The following is a 12,856-nucleotide window of genomic DNA, read 5'->3' as shown; positions in this document are numbered from 1 at the left end:
TAACCCAAATTGTAACCAACATCTCCCTTGTTGGGTATGTATAACAAAAGAGGATCGAGTAAAACGACCCAGCAAGTAGTGGAATCATAGGACATGGGGAAAAAAAAAAAACATTGGTGGAATATGTTACACGTTGTGAAATAGTTGCTCTGTTCGGAACTCCTGCTTGTAGGTCACAGACCTTGCGGTTATTTGGAATAAGATAATTGCTTTTGAAAAGCACACTGAGCATGGGATTAACAGCGGCTACTGGAGTTTGTTTAAAAGAACTTTAAATTAGGGGCAGAAAGTTAGAATTTCCGTTTAATTTAACTTGTTTACAAACTAAAGAATATTGAACGGAAAAAAGTGTGGTTCTCTGTTACGACAACTTACTTATTTTCATTATGACAGCAAAATGCAAAGCCAAGAAATCCAATTTATGAATAAAAGTACTTTCAAGGTAGTTAAATGTATAAACGGGGAAATGTTTTATGCAATCATGGAGGCTGAGCTATATAGAGATCAAGCAATCAGACATTGCCAACAGTATAATGCAATCCCCCAGCTTGTGTTTTTGCACCTAATTAATGAGTGATGCATTATGAAAGCACTCATTGATTCCCTCAGGTACTACCCGTTCACTCCCACAATGACCCAGAAATAACTCTTAATGTCATCTTTTTACTCAGGCAGTTTCCATGCAGTGTAGTAAACAGGTAGGTATTATCTTTTTACTCATATAGTTACTTAGGCCGTAGCGATGCAGTCATAGAATCGAATATGTACTACTACCACACAATTAAATCAATCATGGATTTCTTGTGCAGTTATGCAATGAGGGAGGGAGTATTTTTGCACTGAAGCATTCACTGAGGCCCTATGGGACGTATTAACAAGCCCCTATTGGCACCACATAGTCACTTTCGGTGACGTTGTGCTGACAATAGGGACCTCGCCTTATTAACCTAACAAGGCTTAACGCTGCCTTGTTAATAAGGCCCCCTTTCATGCTTTGTTTAGCGTGAAAGGGGCGTGCAGTGAGTGTTGTAGAGGGCGTTCCACCACAACACCCATTGATTTTGACACGTCCCCTATTAACAAGAGCGGCGGTAATGGGAGGTAGAGCCAAAATTAAGACTAGGAAAATCCTGGTCTTAATTTGGCATAACAAGGAGAAATGCTTTATTTCTCATCGTTTTTGCTTTTTCCATGTGTGCTGCCTTGTGCAGCACACATGGAAGGTGTCTTTTGGACCTCTCAGCCTTAGGGTGGTCTCCCACTACCTTTTTCGCCCTTGTGCCTCCCATTTTTATTGTACCTTTTGTTGGACTTAGGCCTCTGGGCACCTTGCCACTGCTAAACAGTGCTGAGGTGCAGCACATAAAATATTGTGACACTGGCATATCTGCCACAAGCCCCTGCTACTGCAGTGAGGCTTAACCCTCCATAGGCTATCATTGGGAACCCCGCTTCTGGGAAATTTCTGACCTAATAAGTCTGTAATGTTTGGTCTCGTTATAATTGGGGAGGGGAACCCTTTCCAATGATATATGAGGATTGTGCACTACTACCCTAGAATTCTTCCTTTTAGAAAGTAGATACTTCTCTGCCTACACTTAGTCTGGGCACTGCAGACTCCCCTCTCCCATCTGCATACTGATAGGGCTGTGAGGTGGGAGTGGTGATTCATACCTTTTCCCCTTAAATGGGTTGTGGCTGGCTGCCCACTGTAGCCTTAACTGCCCTGCCTTTTGTCACTATGACAGCCAGGTCAGGGAAGACAGGGACATCCCAGAACTCCCTGGACTCTTCCAGAGACCCCTTCCCCCAGTCCCTTCCAGAGACTTCTGCCCCTTCTAGTAACTAGACTACAAGGTATAAAAAGGGAGGGTCCGGGTCACACATCTTTGTTACACTACTAGACTAGGAAGAATCTCTGCTGGAGTGAAGACTGCTGCACCAGGAGGATTGCCACACTGCTGAGGCTGACTGCTCCCAGGAACTGCTGCCCCAACTTGCTGAGCTGCCCTACTTTCTGCTGATCTTGTTCTGCCAGGGAGTCTGAAGCAACAACACAAGAGTGTCTCAACAACCTGATGCTGACTGACCCCTGAAATGTTTTCTTCAGTGCTTTTCAAAGCTTTTTTAAATGCTAATTTCTAACTATAACGTCTCTGAAACCTATGGTTCTTTCAGTGAATTACAAAAGTTTTTTAAATGCTAATTGCTAAGTGTAATAGTAGTTATACCTATTTTTTGGTACTGATTTTCTACAGTTTTTTAACTGTTTATTTGTAAATATTTTATTCATTAGGTAACATATATTTTTCTGAAAATCGCAAAAAAAACTATTTTTTAAAATTCTAACTAAAATATTGTTTAATTTCTTTCTTTTATTGTTTATTTTAATATATTTATATTATTTTTTTCGGAGTCGCGCACCCAAAGCGTACACATCACAGTGGGTCCATGGATTCTAGCCTCCATTTTAGAATAGTCATTATGGATCAGTGTACGGTGTGTGACAGCTGCATGTTTTTCAGTTACATCATATACATTTAATATTACGTGATTTGTGCTATTGGTATACAACCAGTACGTGACTCCTGCTCCCGTGCATTTGCGACACATGCATATTAAAGTAGGCAGCGCTTGTGCGGTAGCGGGTCCCGCATGACGTCATATACGACCCCTGCAAAAAAATGTTCTAAAATTATATGTATGTGTCTTTAATAAGCATGGGCGAATTTTGCGAATCTGGCGTTTGCGAATTTGCGTATTTCTTTTTTTTGTGTGTTCGCAAGGGTTTCTGACAGTTTGCGAGGGTTTTGTACCAGTTCGCAATTGCGAACTTACTTGTCGGCTCGCAACGGTCGCAACTATGTTGTTTCTACGTCTGGTTCATCATCAAAGGTTCCCAGCACCCTCTGTTTCACCACTGCCACCCTCTGTTTCACCCATGCCACCCTCTGGTACATCAATGCCACCCTCTGGTTCATCATCACTGTAGATTATGGGGGGGAAAGCAAGCACACCTGCCCGGCTTCAACTGACATGAATTAATTTGGGGTTGATTTATTAATGTGTCACAGTTTTAAAATTCCAGGTCTGGCACCTGCTTCCTTATCAGGAATTTGCTTTCTGTTGCAGTGCAATTTTTTTTCCAGGACCTTTGTGGCCTACTGCTAGCCTGCTGTGAGGGTCAGAGCAGGGTCATAGAATTGTTGCAACTAGCAACTGAACTCTGGAGGGGCCCCAGTCAGGAAGCACTACAGGGAATTGTTACTATTACTAATGATGAGTTTGAACTTTTGCACCTGCTGAGTGCTTTCAGTTTTGCAAAACTCGTTTTTCTGCAGAACAGCAACTGTAATGCCCCAAACAAACATAGGCAACTGAACTCTGGAGGGGCCCCTCAGGAAGTACTACAGGGAATGGTTACTAATGATGAGTGAACTTTTGCACCCGCTGAGTGCTTTCAGTTTTGCAAAACTCATTTTTCTGCAGAACAGCAACTGTAATGCCCCAAACAAACTTACTTGTGAAAGTTGATTTCTAATCCAAAAGTGATCCAAAGAAAGTCAAAAGGCCTCAAATCCAAAAAAGTGCAGGCAAATGTCAACCTGAGAAGTTATTCTGATAAAAATCATCATTTTCAGAAGGTCTATGCTGCTTGCTAGTGGATTTCTTGTGCAGAATTGCAAATTTTGTAATTTCGCGAGTGCGAGATTGTTGCTGCCCGCCACACCTACATGTTCGCAATTGCGAACTCTCGCGATGCGTCGCCAAACTCCCGCGGGATCCCGCAGCAAGATCCAAAATGGTGCAGCACTCGCAAAATATCGAGAAAAACAACTCGGCAAACGCTGAATGACGGTAAGTGAACGCCGCTAGCCGCAAAATTGTATCACCAAGAAAAAAAAATCCGCTGCGTTCGAATTTGCGGATTTTCGGTAAATTCGCGAGCGTTCGCGGATTGCGAATTTACCGAAAATCTGCAAAATCCGCGAGCGGAACGGATTTTCCTCCCATGCTTAGTCTTTAATATACATATTAGGGCAAGAGATTATCTAGGATTTTCATAAAAATAATATATTTGTACTTATAATAAACGTATAATATTTTTAAATATATTTTCGCGAAGTCGCGTCAGGTGCGTGCTTCGTGAGAGCAGAGTGCGTGGATCCTATAAGCATGGGTGAAATTTGCGAATTCGCGTTCCGCAAATTCGCAGATTTTCCCGCGAAATCGGAAAAAAATCCACAAATTCGCGAATTTTCCTGCGAAATCACAGATTTTTTTGCGCTTTGCCCTGGAGTACTTTCTACTGGCTAATTCAGTAAGTGCTCCCTCATTGGGTAAATGTATAGTGCTTTTACTACACTGTAGCTGCGTAAAGGGCCAGAAGATGTGTCTCCAGTGACCATGTGTGCCTGTAACACAGGCACAGGCACACATGGTCACTGGAGACACATCTTCTGGCCCTTTACGCAGCTACAGTGTAGTAAAAGCACTATGGGGAAGATTTACAAGCAGCTTGCGCCTCTTTTGCGCCGCAGTTGTGTCACTTTTGTGACGCAGCGGCAGCACAAAAGATGCGCCATGGTGCTGGGTATTAACAACGTGACGCATCTGAGAGATGCGTCACGTTGTAAAGCCTGTGCCATCAGTAGGTGTTCTGGCACAGGGGAGGGCGTTCCTGCGCAGGAACGCCTCCTAAAAGTGGCTGAGTGAAATCTACAAGATTTCACTCAGTCACTTTTAGGCCAATGCTGCGTCAAAACCCTGCGACTGCTTGAAGCAGGCACAAGGCTTGATGCAGCATTGGGGAGATAGGGCCCCCAGAGCGTGACGCATCTGTGCCCTTTTTGCCAAATGGTGCACCGCATTGTAAATGCAGTGCACCATGGGTGGCAGAGCTGCGGCGCACAATAACTGGCGCATCCCTGGGGATGCGCCAGTTATTGTAAATCTGCCCCTATACATTTAGCCAACTGGGAGCACTTACTGATTAGACTGTAGAGAGTACTCCAGTTGAGTAGAGGTATTGCACAAAAAGGTTGCATCTTCGTGGACAAACACGCAGGGCGGGATTCATTCTGCCCCCTGTTAGACTCGTTTTTTGTGCCCTTCTGCCCTCTGTTAGACTAATTTTTCCCTTGTTTTTCTGCCCTTCTGCCTTCTGTTAGACTCGTTTTTCCCTTTTTTTCTGCTCTTCTGCCCCCTGTTAGACTCGTTTTTTGTGCCCTTCTGCCCTCTGTTAGACTCATTTTTCCCTTGTTTTTGAGCCCTTCTGCCCTCTGTTAGACTGGTTTTTTGTGCCCTTCTGCCTTCTGTTATTCCCTTGTTTTTGTGTCCTTCTGCCCTCTGTTAGACTCATTTTTTGTGCCCTTCTGCCCTCTGTTAGACTCGTTTTTGTGCCTTTCTGCCCCCTGTTAAACTCGTTTTTTGTTCCCTTCTGCCCTCTGTAGACTCGTTATTTCCCTTGTTTTTCTTCCCTTCTGTCCTCTGTTAGACTGTTTTTTGTGCACTTCTGCCCTCTGTTAGACTCGTTTTTCCCTTGTTTTTCTGCCCTTCTACCCTTTGTTAGACTGCTGTTTGTGCCTTTCTGCCCTCTGCATCACCACATCATCACTCAGCGCTACTGCAGCATCACTCAGCACCACCATATTATCACTCAGCACCACCACAGCACCACTCAGCACCACCACAGCATCACTCAGCACCACCACAGCACCACTCAGCACCACCACAGCACCACTCAGTGCCACCAGAGCATCACTCAGTACCACCACAGCATCACTCAGCACCACCAAATTATCATTCAACACCACCACAGCACCACTCAGCACCACCACAGCATCATTCAGCACCACCACAGCATCTCTCAGCACCACCACAGCATCACTCAGCACCACAACAGCACCACTCAGCACCACCACAGCACCACTCAGCGGCACCACAGCATGACTCAGCTCCACAGCATCACTCAGCGCCACCACATTATCACTCAGCACCACCACAGCACCACTCAGCACAACCACAGCACCACTCAGCGCTACCACAGCATCACTCAGCTCCACAGCATCACTCAGCGCCACCACATTATCACTCAGCACCACCACAGCACCACTCAGCACCAGCAAAGCATCACTCAGCACCACCACAGCATCACTCAGTACCACCACAGCACCAATCAGCACTACCACAGCACCACTCAGCACCACCACAGCATCACTCAGCACCACCACATTGTCACTCAGTAGCACCACTCAGCACCACCACAGCATCACTCAGCACCACAACAGCATCACTCAGCACTACCACAGCACCACTCAGTGCCACCCCAGCACCAATCTGCGCAACCATTCAACAACAACTAGTTCAAATATGTTCTCTCAATGTTTCAAGCTTTATTACAAAAGTCACAAAAAGATGTTAATATTTCACTTCTGTTCTTGGATTTTCGTCACAATAAAATACACTGAACATAATCTTCACAAAAGTTATTTACAAAAGTTTAAGCTATTGCCATTATAAATTAAAATCACTTTTATCTAAGTATTAATTATTAAAAAAAATTAAAAGCCATTGTAATTTGTAATATCAATACATCTAAGTCACGTAAATACAAAACATGTTGCATTACAAATGCTATAGGTGTCACATTTGCGAAAGTTATAACTATTGGCATTGTAAATGACAAAGCTATTAATTTATCTATTTTCAAAACTAACACATAAATAAAAAAAATTGTCATTTACAAGACCAATAGCTCAAACTTTCCTAATGCGAGACCTATTGCATTGCAAATGCTTGTTTTTATATCTGTCAGTGCTTCCTGTTGAGGTTTAATTTTCGTGACAGGCGCCTCATTGCCTACTTGTAACTATTCTCTGACCCTGCTTCAAGGGTCAGAGCATGGTCAGAGAACAGTTGCAAGTAGGCAACGAGGCGCCAGGAAGCACTTATAGGCTTACAGCAGCAGGTGCCCAAGTTGAAGTTAATTTCTTTGTAACCCTTTTGTAAAAGGTTATAAAAAATTAGCTTCAACTTTTGCACCTGCTGCTGTAACCCTGTAAGTGCTTGGCTGAAAATTCGTCCCCGCTGATTCGCCGATTTTACCGCAATTTCGCAAGATTCGCGTATCGTGAAATCGAGGAAAACCCGTAAATTCCACGAGCGGAACGAATTTTGAGCCCATGCTTACATGTGACCTCAAAAAAAAGATTTCATTGGTTCATAGCATTACCCACTGTAACTATTGAAGGACTTTACCCATTTTAATCATTCTTGTTGGACCATCTTTAGAGAGATATCTCTTTTCCTACAAGAACCCTTTTTGCTTGTTTTTTTTTGTGCGTTTTAAAAAAAATAGCAAACAAAATGGCATCTGGACAGCAGCAGTAGCAGAGGAAGTATCTTTCGAAGAAGAATTCTTGCAGGAGGCACCATGTCCACAGAGGCCGGAATCTGTAGTCTGGAAATTCTTCACTTTTCCATCTGGAGAGAAAAAAAGTAAATGCGAGAAATTTGACGTGCAAAATTTGTGACCTAGTCCTGTCGGTGATGGCCCCGGCTTCACATGTATCACAGTGTTAACGTAGAATTTTCTGACGTCTTACTCATGATTACAATGCCACCGCTTTCTGTCTGTTTGACATTCCTAAACTCTGCCACATGTTAAGATGTATTTTGTAATGCACACTCTCCTTAATGCCATTACCCACATGCTATACCATGTTTCGCACAATTTATTACTGTATATTTACGTGTAAAGGGAAAAAAAAGTCTTAAAAAAAAAAGAGGCAGTGAAAAAAATACTCTAGTGGCACTACTTCTATGTACAAGCATCTCCGGACCACACATCCTCTCAATCTTGCTCGGGAAGAAATGAGGTGAGCTGCTTTGAACCCCTCACCTGCTGTGGCAAGTATGTCTGAAGCGTCCTCAAGAACACCTGCAATGGACATTAGGCCAGAATGCACCTTTCTGGATCAACACTGCGTGAAGTGTAAGAAACTTACAAGTTTGGGTGAGCAGTGGGTGGATGCAGTTTGTGCTGCGCCACGCAACCATCATTGTTAATTTTTTGTTGTTGTTTGTTTTGGAATGATAAGTAATTACAAAAGTTTCCTGTTTTATTCTTTGTTTTTTTGTTAATTTTAGGAAAAAAACACCAAAAAAATAAAAAATTGTTAAAAAAAATACAAAAGAAAAAAGACAAAAAAAGGTCTTATCAGAACTATCTTATCTGGTTAAAGAAAGTACTATAATTGCAAGGTAATGTGTGAAGGTTTGGTTGAATATTTGTATACAGCATGATTGACTGAAAGAATGCATTAGTAGTGTATGGTGAATTTATAGGTGAAGATTTATGAGGAAGTACTGCAGCGTGACACTGCAAGCTCTTTAGTTGCACTGCACTGTGGCACTTCCAAAGCACAGGGATGTGACATATGTACATGAATATGTTGCAACTCAGTGCTTCTCTCTGCACTGCTGCACAAACTGCAGCCATGCAGTGACACAGGCAGCCTTGCACCATGGTGCAAGGATGTCTATATCGTGCAGAGATTGTTTTGTGCAGGAAGTCAAGTCAAGTCAAGTCAAAGAATTTATATAGCGCACTACATACCCAGAGGGTCTCAAGGCGCTAAGGAAGGGGAGGAGGATTACTTGTCAAATATCCACGTTTTAAGTTGCTTTCTGAATGCTAGGTGGTTCTGGGTAAGGCGAAGGTAAGTGGGGAGTGAGTTCCATGTTTTAGCAGCCAGGTATGAGAAGGATCTGCCTCCCATGGTGGTCTTGTTGATGCGAGGTACAGTGGCGAGGGCTTGGCTGGAAGAACGTAGTTGGAGGGAGGGGGTGTAGAAGGACAGTCGTGAGTTGAGGCATTCTGGTCCGATGTCGTAGAGTGATTTGTGTGCGTGGGTTAGCAGTCGGAAAGTGATTCTCTTGTTGACGGGTAGCCAGTGGAGGTCTTTCAGGTGACCAGAGATGTGTTCGTTGCGTGGGATGTCTAATATGATTCTGGCTGAGGCGTTTTGGATTCGTTGGAGTTTCTTCTGGAGTTTAGCGGTGGTACCTGCGTAGAGGGTGTTTCCGTAGTCCAGTCGGCTCGTGACCAGAGCATGGGTGACTGTTTTCCTGGTTTCGGTGGGGATCCAGCGAAATGTTTTTTTGAGCATGCGAAGAATGTTGAAGCAGGATGAGGATACGGCGCTGACTTGTCTGTTCATTGAAAGTGAAGAATCCAGGATAACGCCTAGGTTCCGTGCGTGGTCTGTCGGGATGGGTGCTTTTCCAAGGGCTTCCGGCCACCAGGAGTCGTCCCATGCAGAGGGGGATGTACCTAGGATGAGGACTTCTGTTTTATCGGAGTTCAGTTTCAGACGGCTGTGTTTCATCCATTCAGCAACTTCTTTCATTCCTTCGTGTAGGTTAGTTTTGGCGGTGCTGGGGTCCTTGGTGAGAGAAAGGATTAGTTGAGTGTCATCCGCGTAAGAGATGATGTTGAGGTTGTGTTGGCGGGCGATGGCCGCGAGGGGGCTCATGTATACGTTGAAGAGGGTGGGGCTGAGTGAGGATCCTTGTGGTACGCCACAGATGACTTCGGTGGCCTCGGACTTGAATGGTGGAAGGCGGACTCTCTGGGTTCTTCCGGTGAGGAACGAGGTGATCCATTCAAGTGCTTTTCCTTGTATTCCGATGTTGCTGAGGCGTTGTAAAAGGGTGCTGTGGCAGACTGTGTCGAATGCTGCAGAGAGGTCGAGGAGGATGAGGGCGACTGTGTCTCCATTGTCCAGTAGAGTTCGAATGTCGTCTGTTGCTGCGATGAGGGCGGTCTCAGTGCTGTGTTTTGCTCGGAAGCCAGATTGTGAGGAGTCGAGGGATTTGTTGGCTTCGAGGAAAGCGGCGAGCTGGTTGTTGACAGCTTTCTCGATTACTTTGGCCGGGAATCGAAGGAGCGAAATGGGGCGGTAATTTTTGAGTTCGGTGGGGTCCGCTGTGGGTTTTTTCAGAAGGGCGGTGAGTTCAGCGTGTTTCCAGCTTTCTGGAGAGGTGGCGGAGTTGAAGGAGCAGTTGATGACGTCTCGGAGGTGCGGTGCTATGACGGAGTCTGCTTTGTTGAAGATGTGGTGAGGGCATGGGTCTGTGGGGGATCCTGAGTGGATGGAGTTCATCAGGCGGATGGTGTCCTCAGTGGAGATTGGGTTCCAGTCGTTAAGGGTGTTCGCGGGGGGAGAGTGTTCAGCATGTGGTTGGGTGGGTTGGACTCCGGGTTGGTTGTCGAAGCTGTTGTGGATGTCTGCAATCTTGTTGTGGAAGAATGAGGCTAGGGAGTCGCAGAGGGCTTGAGAGGGGGTGATGTCGTTGGAGTTGGCCGAGGGATTGGAAAACTCCTTGACGATGTTGAAAAGTTCCTTGCTGTTGTGGGCGTTGTTGTCAAGTCGATCCTTGAATGCTGTTTTCTTGGCCTTTCGGATTAGTTGGTGGTGAGTGCGGGTGGCGTTTTTGAAGGCGTCCTTGGCGCTTGTGGTTGGATCTTTTTTCCAAGCTTTTTCAAGGGTGCGGCAGAGTTTCTTCGACTTCTTAAGATCATCGTTGAACCATGAGGCCTTCTTGTTGCCAGGTTTGCTTTGACGTTTTTTCACTGGTGCTAAGGTGTCGGCGGTGTCGGATAACCATATGGTGAAGTTGGCGGCGGCTAGGTTTGGGTCCGAGGAGTGGGCTGGGGTGTTTAGAAGGAGCAATGAGGAGATCTGGTCGGTGGTGATTTTGTTCCAGTTTCTTTGCAGAGTTGGTTGGAGGTGGTTGGTGGGTTTTGGCTTGTTGTAGGTGAAGTGAACGCAGCTGTGGTCAGTCCAGAGGAGATCCGTAGTGTGGTTGAAGGAGACATGATTGCTGGAGGTGAAGATGGGGTCGAGTGTGTGACCTGCGATGTGGGTGGGGGTAGTGACCAGTTGTTTAAGTCCGAGGTTGGCGAGGTTGTCCAGGAGGGTGGTGGTGTTGCGGTCGTTGAACTTTTCAAGGTGAAAGTTGAGGTCTCCCAGAAGGATGTATTCTTTGGAGGGGAGCGCGTGTGGAGTGATGAAGTCCGTGATGTCTTCACTGAATTTTGCGCGGGGTCCTGGTGGTCTGTAGAGGAGGGTGCCTCTGAGTGTGGTTTTGGGGTCGATGTGGATCTGGAAGTGAAGGTGTTCGGAGTTGGCGAGGTTGGCATCAGAGCTGGTTGAGATGCGGATTGTTTTCTTATGGACGATAGCGATTCCTCCTCCTGTGTGGCTGGTACGGTCTTTGCGAGTGATCTTATAGTCTTCAGGGATGGCAATGGTGATGTCTGGTGCGGAGGAAGCGTTCATCCATGTTTCCGTTATGAAGGCGATGTCTGGAGAAATGGTGTCTAGTAGATTCCATAGGTCAATGGCGTGTCTGTGGACCGAGCGGGTGTTGAGAAGGATGCATTGTAGGTGGTTGGGGTCGGGAGTCTGTGGTGTGGTCGTAGCGGAGATGTTGTCGGTGCCGCTGAATTTGCAGGAGTAGCAGGAGAAAGGTCCTTCCTGCACAAAAACAATCAGTAAAGGCATTTTCCCAATATATGCTGTGGAATGCAGCATGCATTGAAAGAGGAACAAATGAGGAGAAATTAAAACAATTCTCCTTGTTGCGCCTTGCTACACCAACTCCAGGATGCCGCAGCATTCACACACATCTCTAGATTCACGATTTCTCATAAATCTGGAGATGTGTCTTGTTCTATGGGTGTTGGGTGGGAACACCCGCAGCAACACCTATGGACGCCCCCTCAGCGCAATGTTCTGTGTATGAAGGGGTCATATTTACAAGGAGAGGAAAAACCATGCAGGGTGGCTTTTCCTCTCCTTGTAAATATCAAGGAGTGCCTGGCGCCATCACTACGTTACAAAAAGAGACGTGCTGGTGGTGCAGGGTGCGTGTAAATCTGCCCCATTAGTGCTTAGGTACTGGCAGACTTATACAATAGGAACATAGTGCTGGATGGGTGATTGAAGAATTGTATGAGACTGACAGGAGGTACCCTACACTCCATGGGTACTACTTCAGTAATTATGGAGTGGACCAATAGTATGCATCTGCTTAGAGATTTGTAGGGATTATGCACAGAATATTTTATTTGTACTTGTGTTGGTGTTGCGTGTTTATCTAGGTTCCTGATCGATACTGCGACCTTATGCCCCTATTCGGCTATAAATCCATTTATTCCCTATATTGGCATAACCGTTCAAGTGCGATTTCAGAAAAGTCATCTCTGGCCTCACACGAACAGAGCCACATTCCAGCATAGTTCTCTGCCACTTCCTTTGCAACCAATTAGTGCAATGACAGAGCAGAAGTCACTATCTGATATTCCTAGATTAACACTCCGAGTTCTTCAACAAGATAAAAACTCAGCAAACCTGAAAATCCCCGCTTGCTGTGTTTTGATTAGTAATGGAACTCTAATGAGCAACTGATAACTATCACTTCCTAGTGACATCTTTTATTGACGTCTTATGTCCAGCAAACTTGCGTCAAACCCGGCACCTGTCAGGTATAAAAATTACCAACGTTGCCTTACGCAATAAGCTGTCGTGCTGTTGTATGCTGTCGTGCACCCTGTTGTGCATCCCATTGCTGCTGCAGGCAGTACGCTGCTGCTGCTGTCCCTTGGTGGTGAAGCTACTGATACCATTATCGCTGTTAAAGCGCGAATGATGGTGCGGTACGCTTAGGAGCTGAACAGCCGTCCCTCTGCGAAGAAGCCCAGCAGATTCCAGCTGCCGCGGACGCTGTCCCCCGCCTCCTCCTCCCGACGCGCTGAAGAGACCCGCTGCCTTTCTCCTGCAGAGAA

Source organism: Lissotriton vulgaris, chromosome 4_1 (assembly GCF_964263255.1).
Source record: "Lissotriton vulgaris chromosome 4_1, aLisVul1.2, whole genome shotgun sequence".
NCBI lineage: Eukaryota > Metazoa > Chordata > Amphibia > Caudata > Salamandridae > Lissotriton > Lissotriton vulgaris.
This window is presented reverse-complemented; position numbering follows the sequence as displayed.